We start from the raw sequence: 12,673 nt of genomic DNA, 5'->3' as shown, positions 1-12,673 counted from the left end.
AATTTGTAAGGAAATCAATACAAGAGATAGGGTGACAGAGGAGAATGGATATGGGTTCCAAAGGAGAATAATATTTTCTTAGGAAAATAATAGTCTGACTTCTAAGGGTTTAGGAGTTTTCTTTTATAGATGAGTTGTCATGGAAGAGGTCAAATTGGCTTTTTGAAAAGCCAAGAGATTCCTCTAGAACCCATGTGTCATTGCCTGCCATGATTAGGTGACGACAAAATGGAAATTGCCTATGTTTTTTTATGAGAGTTTTGTTTGTTGTCTTCTTAACACTGACACTTGATTTGTCTATTTGTAGCATCAGGTAATATTTATAGAAAAAGACCTAAAACAATGGGCCTTAAAACAAAGAAACTCAAAACGGTATAGTCTAAAGATATGGGCTCTAAATAGATGAGCCTAAAATACTTCTTTTTTTAATGTCTCTTGATAGGTGGCAGAATGCTAAAGCAATCATCTTCATTATCATCTCCAAGTAAAATGGCAAGAGATTTCGAGTTAGATGAGTTGAATTGGGACAAGACTGTTTTGGGGTCTTGTGTTTGTATAATGTATTGTACTATATGAAGGTATTCTTTTTTCAAAATTCTAATAGAGGTAAGGAGAGCTGCCGTTTAGGCCTTCCAGGCTAGAAATTTTGATTGAGGATGATGATCAATGATGGGAGCTGTTTGATGCTTTTATAACCATTTTGTAATGACTAATTTGGAATTTTTGCATTCGGCTACAAAGGAATCCCACCATTTGATTTTGAATTTATGAAAAGTACTAGATGTCTGTTTTGGAGATTGTAATTATAGAACCATGAACATACCCATGAAACAAAAAACTTTATATAGAAAAATAAGAAGGGAAGGAAACTTCATTTCAAAAGGAGTTAATTGAAAATTATCTTTAAAATGAAGGTAATTGTTTTCAACTAGAGGATGTTCTTTGAGGTAGTTAACATGACAGCCAAAATAGTCCCACTATTGGAGGAACCAGAGGGGGAGGTTTGTAGTATTCATGACACTATGAAAGTAGAAAAGCCAAGAATGGCTATGGTTTTGATTTTGTAAGAAGAAGGCATTGAATCATGTCTGTTGGTAATCCCAATATGTATATGAGGTATTGAAATCTTGGAAGCTTATACGAAGGTTTATGGGGAATGAGAGAGGTTAATGTAAGGGTTGTCCCCAATCTTTAGGATGGATAACTTTGTGAATGATGTATATGGAATATGTTGGTTTAGTGTGATTTGAATAAAGTTTGAAGTGTTTGAACTTGACAGAGTTTGTAATATTAAGGATAGCGGTATAGTATGATTATGGTTTAGCTAAATTCCAGGGTTTATGGTACCAACTTGAAGGAAAGATTTTTGAAGCAATAATGGAAGGGTTTTCATGATAAAATCCTTCTTTCATAGTTAAAATATTTTGAAAATTAGTTTTGAAAATATATTTGGATTTGATTTTTGGAAAATTGGTTTATGTAGGTTGTAAAGAAAGGAGGGTTTTTGAAGCATAAATGCCTCCTCGAGGTTTTGAATTAGGTTTGGAAATACTACTTGTTTGTGATTTCGAGTCACTTGAGGCCTATTAGGACATCCTTTTGTAATGCCAGAAGTAATTCTAGTGATTTGGATAGTGTATCAACCTATTGTAATGCCAGAAGATTCTTTCAATGATTGCCTCATACTAGGATCTGATAGGCTTGGCAGCTAGGATGGCTGAAGACATGAGTTTTGTAGAAGACTTTAGGCTCTCTAGTTTTGTAAGCTGGGTTTGAGGAGCTTTCCTCTTGTCTTTGGATTTTGCTTTAAGAGGCATCAGAACCTGTTTTGAAAGAATTTACGGTTTAGGAAATAAGGGATAGAATTTGAATCTCCTTTAATATACACAATGTCAAAATAAAAAAATGCTTAAAATAGCTTGTCATCAGGTAAAAATCTGTTTTGAAGCAAGATTTTGAACATCTTGTTATAAAACTTGTTTTGTAGATTTACAATCAACAAGTAAAAGGAATTTTTGATTTAATAAATCACTTTGAAATTTTATAATACAAAGAACAATTGAAAGAATCTTCTTTTTAATAGTGGAGTAATTTTTATAACAATCATTCCAATGGGTAGATGTATACTAGAGTATTTGTTCTTTGTTATCTTGTACTTGTTTAAGAATCTCACCATATCCTAGGTCAAAGGCATCAGTCTCTACAATCTTAGGAGCTAATGAGTTGGCTAAATTGAGGAGTGGAATTGTTTGGACTTGTTTCTTAATTTGTTTGATGAGGTTAGAATGGAGGTTAGACCAAGAAATGGGGTTGGTTTTTAACCTATCATGTAAAGGTTTGGTAAGACGATTAATGTTGGGGTAATAGTCTAAAACATAATTAAGACTGCCTAAAAATCTTTACAATTGGGTTTTATTAGTAATTTTATCAAGGAACTTATTTGTAAAGGTTAAAGATCTCTCTATCGGTGTTACAGTACCTTAGCAGATATAATGACCTCGAAAACAGACACGGGTTTGAAATAGAGAAAAAAAAATTTATAAACAACCAAACCATTTTGTTTTGCAGTATGAAAGAATGCATACATATATTTAAAATGTTGATATATGGAATGTTAAAAAATAAATACATCGTCAATGTAAACAATGCAGAATTTTGAATATACATTGAAAATGTCATTTATGATGCATTGAAATTCAGATGGTGCATTTTTTAAGCCAAAAGGCATGACATTCTATTCATACTGGCCAAAAAGAACCATGAAAATAGTTTTGTCTCTATCCTTAGGATCAATCTAAATTTGCCAAAATCCGAATTTCATATCAAATTTAGAAAATATGATTGTAGAATACAATTTTTGCAATAAATATTTTTTGTTGGGGATTGGATATCTAATCCATTTTAAAGCAGAATTTAAAATTGTGTAATTGGTCACAAGTCTAGGTGTACCTCTTTTAATTTCAAAATTTTTATTAACATAGAAAAGTGTACACGACCATGGTGATCAAGACTTTTGGATAAGACCTTTGGTCTCGAGATCTCAGATTTCAAGCCTGCAATTCTATTCTAAATCAGCATTCATTTGGATAGATTTTGCTTTTGGAGGTATATGTTTTTTTGAAAAAGTATCTTCATATGGAAGATCAATAATGTGTTGTTTTCTTTTTCAGAAAGTGTTAGGTAAGTCTGAATAGATCTATTGTTCAATCTTACGTTGTAAATCAATGATTTTCTTTTGTAAATCAACGTTTTGTAATTGTTTATTAATGCGACAAAAGGAAACATGGTTTTGTAAATCATATAGATGGAATTGTTTTCCATGAATTAATGTATTAATATGATGGGTATGTATGGAACATGCTTTAATCAAATTCAAATTTTTAGTCTTAGATTTTTCTAAGAATGGGAAAACAAGTTTGATGTTATTGATTATAGAGGTAATACAATCATAATGTGCTTGATATGGAGTGATCATGTCAATGAAAGGAGTGCAAAGAATGATGGTATGATTAATATCTTTTATAACGACAAGAAATATTTTAAGAGAAATGTCTTTATTGAAAACAGAGGCTTGAGTTTTGCTTGCAATATGCAATTTTGAATTGTTAGCAGTAGAGAGTTATTCAGAGATATTTTGTAAAAATTATTTTGGAACTATGCCCTCCTTAATACAATTTAAATATGCAACTTTGTCAAATAGGGTAATAGTATCTAGTTGGAAATCTTCTAAAAAAATTAGCGTAATTTTAATCAAATATTTTTTTAAAGACATTTAGGTTAACACATTCAAGAAATTATCTAGAATATACTCAATGTTTGTAAGTGCATGGGGTAATGAATGAGATTTAATGGTTTGATCTTCTAGTTCAGACTCAGTGTTAGACTGACTCTCAATTTTAAACAAAAGGTATTGTAGCATTGCAGAGTCTTTCTATTGGCTTGTTTTAGGATTTGTAATTCAGATTTGAGGATTTTAATCTTAGAATGTAATTCTGGGATTGTGAATGTGGTTTTGGATTTTTTCTTGCTAAGGATTTTTGTAAGGTTATAGGTATTGTTACTGATAAAGAGTAATATAGAGTGGTTTGAATGGTTAGATGGAGGTGCTTTGGTTTGTTGAAATCTTTCAATAGCCTATCTAGATAGGTTTTTGAAGTCGAGGATCATCAAATCTTTTGATGGCCTCAAGAATGAATTATTGGTCTTGAATTAAGACGTTAATTTGTTTGGAATTTGTAGAGGTATCTGAAGTAACATTGCTTGTTGCTATTTCATTAATTTGAAATTCTTCTACAAAAGTATTTGAAAGAGATGGGTCTGTGTCTGGTACGTTTCATTTCCCATTTTAAATGTTTTTGGATTTTAAGGTCAAGAGATGGGTTCGTGTCTGGTACGTTTCATTTCTCATTTTAAATGTTTTTGGATTTTAAGGTCCTGACAGATATTAAAGCCTTATTTTTGGGTGAAGCTTACAAGTTCACTATATGTAAGTTGGTTATATGGTATGGTTTTGGTTGTAAAGGGATCTTTGATTTTGGTTCTGACCTTTTCTCCTAAGAAAATAGATAAGCCTGCAAGGAATTTTTCTTTCCAACAAGGCTGATTTGAAACTTCCCGAAGCATGACCCAGGTAAGGAAGGTGTTTTTGTACCATTAAAAGTCACTTAGCTTCTCACACTTAAGATTGGAAAGGAGTTTGAAATTTTTATCTTTCAAGTAGGAAGGGTCTCCGATAAAATATAAGAAAATTGTAAGAATAAGAGTTAACGCAAGATCTTGGATAGTGTTTCCAGATGGGTCAAGGATGAATGTTTGGTCTTCATATATTTGGAAGGAGTTTAGGATATATAGGTGGTCGATTTTAGTGAGATGGTAATCACACTATCCTTTTAATTGGCCAAAGAAACCAGTAATAAGCAATTCAACAATAGTTTTTTCCGGGGTTCCTGCTTGGGTTTTGTAAGCATTAGTTGCCATGATCATCTATTGAAGGGTGTTAAGGATGTTGTATTATGATATTCTATCTATGTTCCATTCATAGAGGGTAAAGGCATTATATTTATGTTAGCTAATGATAGGTGGTTCAATAGATATGAAAATGTCTAGGGCAATGGTTGTTTTTGGAGCTTGCCAAGTTAGTTTGTTTAATTGAAGAGGTTGGTTTGGAGAAGTATCTTTTTGCTTAGGACTATTTTATAGGGTATTAACTTGATTTATAGATGTAGAAGTGTTAATTGTTTGTGATGTGTCTGAGATAGTTAAGGATGAACTGTCAAGGTGTTATAAATGTGTTTTGATGGCTTTTAAGAAAATCTATATGGTTTTCTTGAATTTGTGTTTGGCTTATTTTTGTAATTTGGTAAGGTTTGAAGACTGGACTTTTAGCTTTAATTTGGTTAAGGTTTTGGTGTCAACTAAATTAATAATAATTCTTTGTATTTGTTTTTCTAGTCCGTAAGCTGTTTTCCTAAGATATTGAGATTGGTGTTTGTAAAGTTATTTTGGTTGATGATATGTTTGGTGTTGGAAAAGGTGTCATCACTAGGTAATTTGTAGGGGGTTGCATCTATAGTCTGGTTGTTATGGGTTATTTGGATATTTCTCAAAGGTGGATGTTTAGACTCAACTGTTGGTCCATTGGTGAGGCTCTATATAGGGGTTTTGGATCTTGCGATGACCAAGCATGCATGTTTGATGGATGTAAATAGATATGTAATGTGATGCTCAAATGCATAATATAATTTGAACTAATCAAAAAAATAATTTGTACTTTATGTAACTAAATGAAATTATAGAACTGTTTTTGTATCTCACTTCTTTATTAGAGGAAGTGTTGGAAAAACCAAATTCATTTTGCAGAATTATGGGCATCATAAAAATCTTTTTTGAAAAGAGTTTTATTAAGAGCAAAATGTTTTTGTGAAGTCAAAACATTCACCTCATTTTGGATGTTTTCAATAACAACTGAAAAGGTGGGTGATGTTGGAGGAGATGGTTATTCAATGTCTGTACAAACAGGTTTTGGTATATTTATAATATAATCTGCATTTTGAAAACTAATAGAAGAGATATCAGATGTAGATTTTCTAAGATGATTTGTATGATAAGGGATATTAATAATAGAAGGGATTTTAAAAATTCTTCCCAAATTGATTGTACTAGAAGAAGAAGAGTCTTCTGAGAATCTAGAACTTATAGAGTGTTTGATGGAAAGGCAATTTGACTTTTCCATCTATGTATTGGGTAATGTTTTTTATTTGGACATTAGGTTGTGGTAGTTGGGGTAATTCTGGTTGTGCCACTCCTTCAAGTATCCAATCTTCTAGAAGAGATATAGTTTTTCATTGGATTGCTTTTGGGACAACAATGTTTGAACGGGATAAATTTGTTTGTAGAAGAAGTGTTTCTCCTTTTTGAGATTAGAATTTGTGTTTGCTGGTAAAGATTGAAAACATGGCTTTATAATGGATTTTGAATATGAGAGCAATAATAATTTATCCTTCTAGCATATCATAATTATGGGGTTATTTTTTTTTTTATATAGTAGCATACTTTGTAAGATATTTTTATCTTTAAGAGATATAGTTAAATTTGGGTAACAATCAAATGAAATCGAGTCACATCAAAAATCACACACACTATATATCTATATATATAGTGTGTATATACACTATATATATAGATATATATATATATAGATATAATATGTGGACGCACGTGTTTTTTAAACCAAATAGTTGTAAAACCAAATTAATAATTAAAGATATATTTACTTTTTTATCTTTATTTTTATCCTTTTTCAATATTGTGTTTTTGATTAAAAGAAATATTAGATTTTTTCTTTCAATTATATCTGTAGCATTTGATTTATTTTGAACTAGTATTCATGATATATTTCAATTTGATTTATATAAAATTATTCGGGCATTAAATAACTATCACAATATTTTTTTTTTGTTGTTTTTTATAAGTTTGTCACAGTTATATGATTTGAATTATAAATTTAAAAAATTAACTTAAATTAATTCAAATTAATCTAAACTAACTTAATATTTCGTTTAGAAAAGAAGATTATCTTGAATTTGTTTTTTTTTTTAAATAATGTTATTAGTAGTCATTTTAGTTTCTTTTTTTTAAAAAAAATAATGTTATTAGTAGTCATTTTAGTTGCCATAACATAATTAACCTAGTTTTTTCTAAATATATTATTGTTATTACTATACAATTATTACTACTATCATCTTCTTTTATTTTTTTTATTATCACTACTATTAATCTTTATTATTTTTATTGTTATCATCATTGGTGACATTATTATTTTGATTATTATTCATTTTCATCTTAAAAACTAGAAATTTAAAATTATGAATTTCATTTTATTTCCTTGTTATTATTTTGTAATTGGTATTAAAATTAAAATATCATTCAAATTCCTTAATTTCTATTTTCATTCCTTTGTTATTATCATTACAGACCTTTCATTTCTTTTAACTAAATGACACCTAAGTCTTATAATTAGTGGTCCATTTTCAATCTTTTATATTACTTTGTATTATTGTATTTATTTGATGTGGAATAGTTTCTCTAATATTTATCATCTTATAACCCATTTTTTGGTGATGTCAAGTGACTTCGAATATGTAACATCAAACCTTAAAGAGACTTATAAACAACTCATTTGTTATTATATTTTAAAAGTATTTTTAAAAAAGATATTTTTTAAAATTAATTTTGTAATGTTTTTATATTGTTTTGTTGTGCTAATATAAAAAATAATTTTTTAAAAAATAAAAAATTATTTTGATGAATTTTGGAGAGAAAATTCTATTTATTTTAATTATTTTTCTTAGAATTTAATTTGATTTAATTTTTATATCAATTTGGTTTATATTTTTTTATTGTTAAATTTTTTCTCTTATTTGTTTCTTAATTAATTTTTTTACTTATCAGATTTGATCTTTATTACGTTGATCTATTTATTTTATTTGAAATGATTGATGAAACTGGATTTTTTAATTTTTAATTTTTTTAATTTTTTATTTATTAAATTCATTCTTGATTTTTTTAATTATTATTTATTTTATTTAAAAAAATTATAAAATTAAATTTTTTTCGATTAATTATTCATCAATTTTATTACATATCAAATTTCTTATCCATCTATTTTTTTTATGGAAACCACTTTAAAAAAAACTACTTTGCAAACGGTTCTTGATTATTGAGTAATAAGTTTGCAATTATGATGTTACTTTGTCTGGATAAATTTTAAGATTTTGAATTAAATAATCCAATAATGGTTTGTAAGGGATCCATTATTATTATTATTATTATTATTATTATTATTATTATTATTATTTTCTTATGATAGTTAAGGCCATGAAAAATAGTTTTTTGAAAATTATTTTTGAAAATTTTCTAAATTGTTTTTATTATTAAAAAAATTGAACAATAAAAAATACTTTTCAATAAAAGAAAAAATTTGCTTTGATTTTCATAAAAATATTTTATTTTTATTTTTGATATAAAATACTTTTTAAGAGTTTTGAAAAATTAAAAAATATTTTGTTATTTATTGATTATATTAAATTGGGTCCTCAATATTTTAATTATTATATATTTGATTTTGATTTTATATTTTATTTATTGATTATATTAAATTGGGTCTTCAATATTTTAATTATTATATATTTGATTTTGATTTTATATTTTATTTATTGATTATATTAAATTGGGTCTTCAATATTTTAATTATTATATATTTTGATTTTTTATTTTATCCCTAATAATTTAGTATAATTTGATTTTTATATTAGCTTTGATCCTTTTTTTATTATTTACTTTTTTCCTTATCCTTGTCTTAATTGAAAATTTTAATCTATCAAATTTAGTCTTTATTCTTTTAATTATATTTATTTTATTTGAAATTATTTATGAAATTATATATTTTTTTAATTTCATCATTTTTCAACTATTTTTATCTATTTGGTTTCTATTATTTTAATTATTATTTATTTTATTTGAAATAATTTGTAACATTATATTTTTTTCAATTTCATTCTCCTTTAATTTTTTTATTTATTAGATTTGATCCTCATTATTTTAATAAATTAAAAAAATATTAATAAATTATTTTTCAACTTATTTTCATGATAAAGTTAAATAGTAAAAAAAACTCATTTTTATGGCACTATTAAATATAAAAAAATTTATTTCTAAAAATTTATTTTTTATAAAAACAACTTTTAAGCAATAAACTACGCCTAAATTTATGTATTCACTGGCATATACTTCAAAAGCTTTTTCTTTCTTTTCCCTTTTTCCATATAAAAGGCTATTTTTGGTTTCTGTGCACACTAATATAGGTTGTATCAGCGAATGTATTGTAAATTATATTTTTTAACATTCAAAAGAAAAATTTATTATTATTTTAATGTTTTTAAAGAGTTTTGATATATAAAAAATAATTTTTTAAAAATAAAAAAATTATTTTAATGTATTTATAAATAAAAAACATTTTAAATTATAATTACTAATATAATCCCAAACATACAAATAATATAGAATGTCCATACACATTCCCATAAAAATCATCAAGTAAAGGAGTCAAGACTTGATAACATAGGTTTTATTCATTTACTTTTCTGTACTAATGATTTTATTTGTGTTTATTTTGATCAGATAAGACCTTGGTTATTAAACCTGGCCTGACTCGATAGATCAACCTTAGACCTGATCACCTGTTGGCTGAACCGGTTCTGGTTTAATAAAAATAATTTTTTAAAAAAATTTTATTTTAATATATTTATAAACAAAAATATTTTAAACTGTAATCACTACTATAATCCCAAACATACAAATAATATAAAAAGTCCCTGCATATTCCCATAAAAATCATCAGGTAGAGGATTCAAGACTTGATATTATAGGTTTTATTAATTTACTTTTCTATTCTAACAATTTTATTTGTGTTTATTTTGATCAGATTAGACCCTAGTTATTAAATCTAGCTTGACTCAACGGGTCAACCCTGGACCCAGTCACCTGATGGCTAGACCGGTCTTGAATTAATTAAAAATAATAAAAATTTTATTTTGATGTATTTATAAACAAAAAATATTTTAAATCATGATCACTACCATAATCCCAAATATACAAATAATATAGAAAGTCCCTGCACATTCCCAAAAAAATCATTAGGTAGAAGAGTTGATACTTGATAGCATACGTTGTATTCATCTATCGCACTAATAATTTTATTTGTGTTTATTTTGATCAAATTAGATCCTTTTTATTAAATTCGGCCTGACTTGATAAGTCAACCCATGATTTGATGGCTGGACAGGTTCGGGTTTAATAAAAGACTGGCTGGAGCAACAACCGGGCAAAACCCTAGCGACCAGACAGGTCGACCTATGACCCAAGCGAACCTGGACGAGACCTAGTGTTTTTTTTTTCAAATGTGAAATTTGAAACCCATTAGTATATATATTTTATGTTTACAAGACAAAAAATATATTTTTTCAATGTGGGATAAAAAACTTTTTGGTTAATTTCAACTTAAAAAAAATTTCAACTTAAAAAGATAATATAATATCTTTTTAATGTGAGATTTGAAACACTTTCATATATATACTTTATATTTCCAAGAAAAATGTTATATTTTACCAGTGGAGGATTTGAAACCTACTAATATATATATTTTATATTAAAAAAAATATTATTTGTTTCATATGAGATAAAAAAAACTTTTTTTTATTTAAATACTTCAACTTAAAAGATTAATATGATATCTTTTTAATGTGAGATATTTTTTTAAAAAATATTATTTTAAACTTTATTATTTATAATATATAGCCTATATTTACATGGATTTGTTTTCTAAATTTTTTCATATGAAATATTAAAATTTTAAATATATATTTTTTAATTTTTCCAGGTTGATCCGGATTGAACCATAAAACCTAGGATCCAATTCCTTGGCCGAGTCAACCTTGGACTAGGTTTAATAACTATGAATCTGACAACACTGCTTGCAATAAATCCAAAATTCCTGTTTATAGTCTGTAATGCAAAAATACAAAAATATTAATTAGGACACTCAATCAAGATTAAGCAAGGAAGCTATAATCATGGAAGGTGACAAGACTGTTTGTTTAGGCGGTTGTATCTGTGTTTTGTTTAAAATACAGGTATAACATGTTTAGTAATGAAAAAATGCAGTTTACTGTTCATGGGGTCCATTGAAATCTGTGTTTGTAACGCATGGTGAAAGAAAGCAGCGCTGGGCTGCTTTTGTGGAGAGTGCATCACTTTCCGCTATTCACTTAAGTGAACAATGGAGTCACTTCATTTTTCTGGCTGGACCCGATGCAGTTCAAAGCCAAATGCATTGAACCGAGTTCGACCTAGTAAAATAAAAAAATTATTTTTTTATTTTTAATTGTGTTTTATTAAAAGATTAGTATTTAATATTATTCAATGACACTACAGAAATTATATAAAGACCGCTTAATGATATAATATTTGTAAAATTTGATCGCAATTCCAATTTTATTCCTAATGATATTCAACCTGATGTTGGTGCGTGTTTAAGAAATTAAGAAAACTGTAGTTCTTGTCAGATGTATTTCATAAGTGATGGAGTTATAGATAGTTTAATGAAACAATAAATTTTTTTTTAATAAAATATTATTTATTTTATGATGTAATAGCAGTAGTTAAATTTACAATATTTAAATTAAAAATCATCAATATAAATATATATTTTTTTAAAATTATTTTATAACCTCAATTTAAAAAATATTATTAATCAAACATATTAAATTATTTTTTTTAATCTCTATTTCAATAACAGTTTTAACTTAAGATATATAAATATCAAATCGACATTAATTAAAACTATTTTTTATAAAATATTTAATATATATAAATATCAAATCAACATCAATTAAAACTACCTTTTATAAGATATTTATTTTTTAAATCATAAACCATCCGAAATTACTCTTAGGCAAACACCTTGCTTATAACCACACCACCACCTTGCTTATAACCAAACCACCTTACTGCAAGCTCCATACGGTAATCATTGGCGCAACCTACGCCGCATTGGTGCTATGGAGATTTTCTCCATTCATCGTATTAACAAGTTTGTAAGCATTCGAAAAGACGAAATCAAGCAGCTTCTCATCAAACTTTCACATAATTCGCTTCAAAACTTTGGTAAGGTAGAGTTAAAATCAATGTTTCAAGAGCTAACGTTTAATATTATGATGAGAATGGTCGCAGGGAAGAGATATTATGGGGATGTTGTGACTAATGAAGAAGAGGCACGGCAGTTCAAGGAGATAATGACGAAGGATGTAACTTTTGCTGGGGCATCGAATGCAGCGGATTTATCGCCCATATTGAATTGGATAGATGGTTGTGACTTTGAAAAGACAGTGATAAGACTTGGCAAGAGAATGGACATGTTCTTACAAGGATTGGTTGTTGAACATAAAAGGAAGGAGGAGGATTCAAAGAGTATGAAGAACATGGTTGGCCGCTTTTTATTTCTGTAACACGATTAAAAATTTAATATTTTTTTAAGTATAAAAATATTAAAATAATAAATAACTTGATATAATTAAGATTGAACCATAAAAAAAATTAATTGTATAAATTATAAATA

The 12,673-nt window shown here is 27.1% G+C and overlaps 1 pseudogene; it reads left to right on the top strand.

The window, feature by feature from the left end:
- The first annotated feature begins 12,116 nt into the window (after positions 1 to 12,116).
- LOC105114796 (cytochrome P450 81E8-like) overlaps positions 12,117 to 12,673 on the top strand; it is a 7,656-nt pseudogene continuing 7,099 nt past the window's right edge.

This window comes from Populus euphratica, unplaced genomic scaffold (genome assembly GCF_000495115.2).
Source record: "Populus euphratica unplaced genomic scaffold, PopEup_1.0 scaffold585.1, whole genome shotgun sequence".
Lineage (NCBI taxonomy): Eukaryota > Viridiplantae > Streptophyta > Magnoliopsida > Malpighiales > Salicaceae > Populus > Populus euphratica.
The sequence above is the reverse complement of the archived record's forward strand: the minus strand, read 5'-3'. Positions and strand labels throughout refer to the sequence as shown.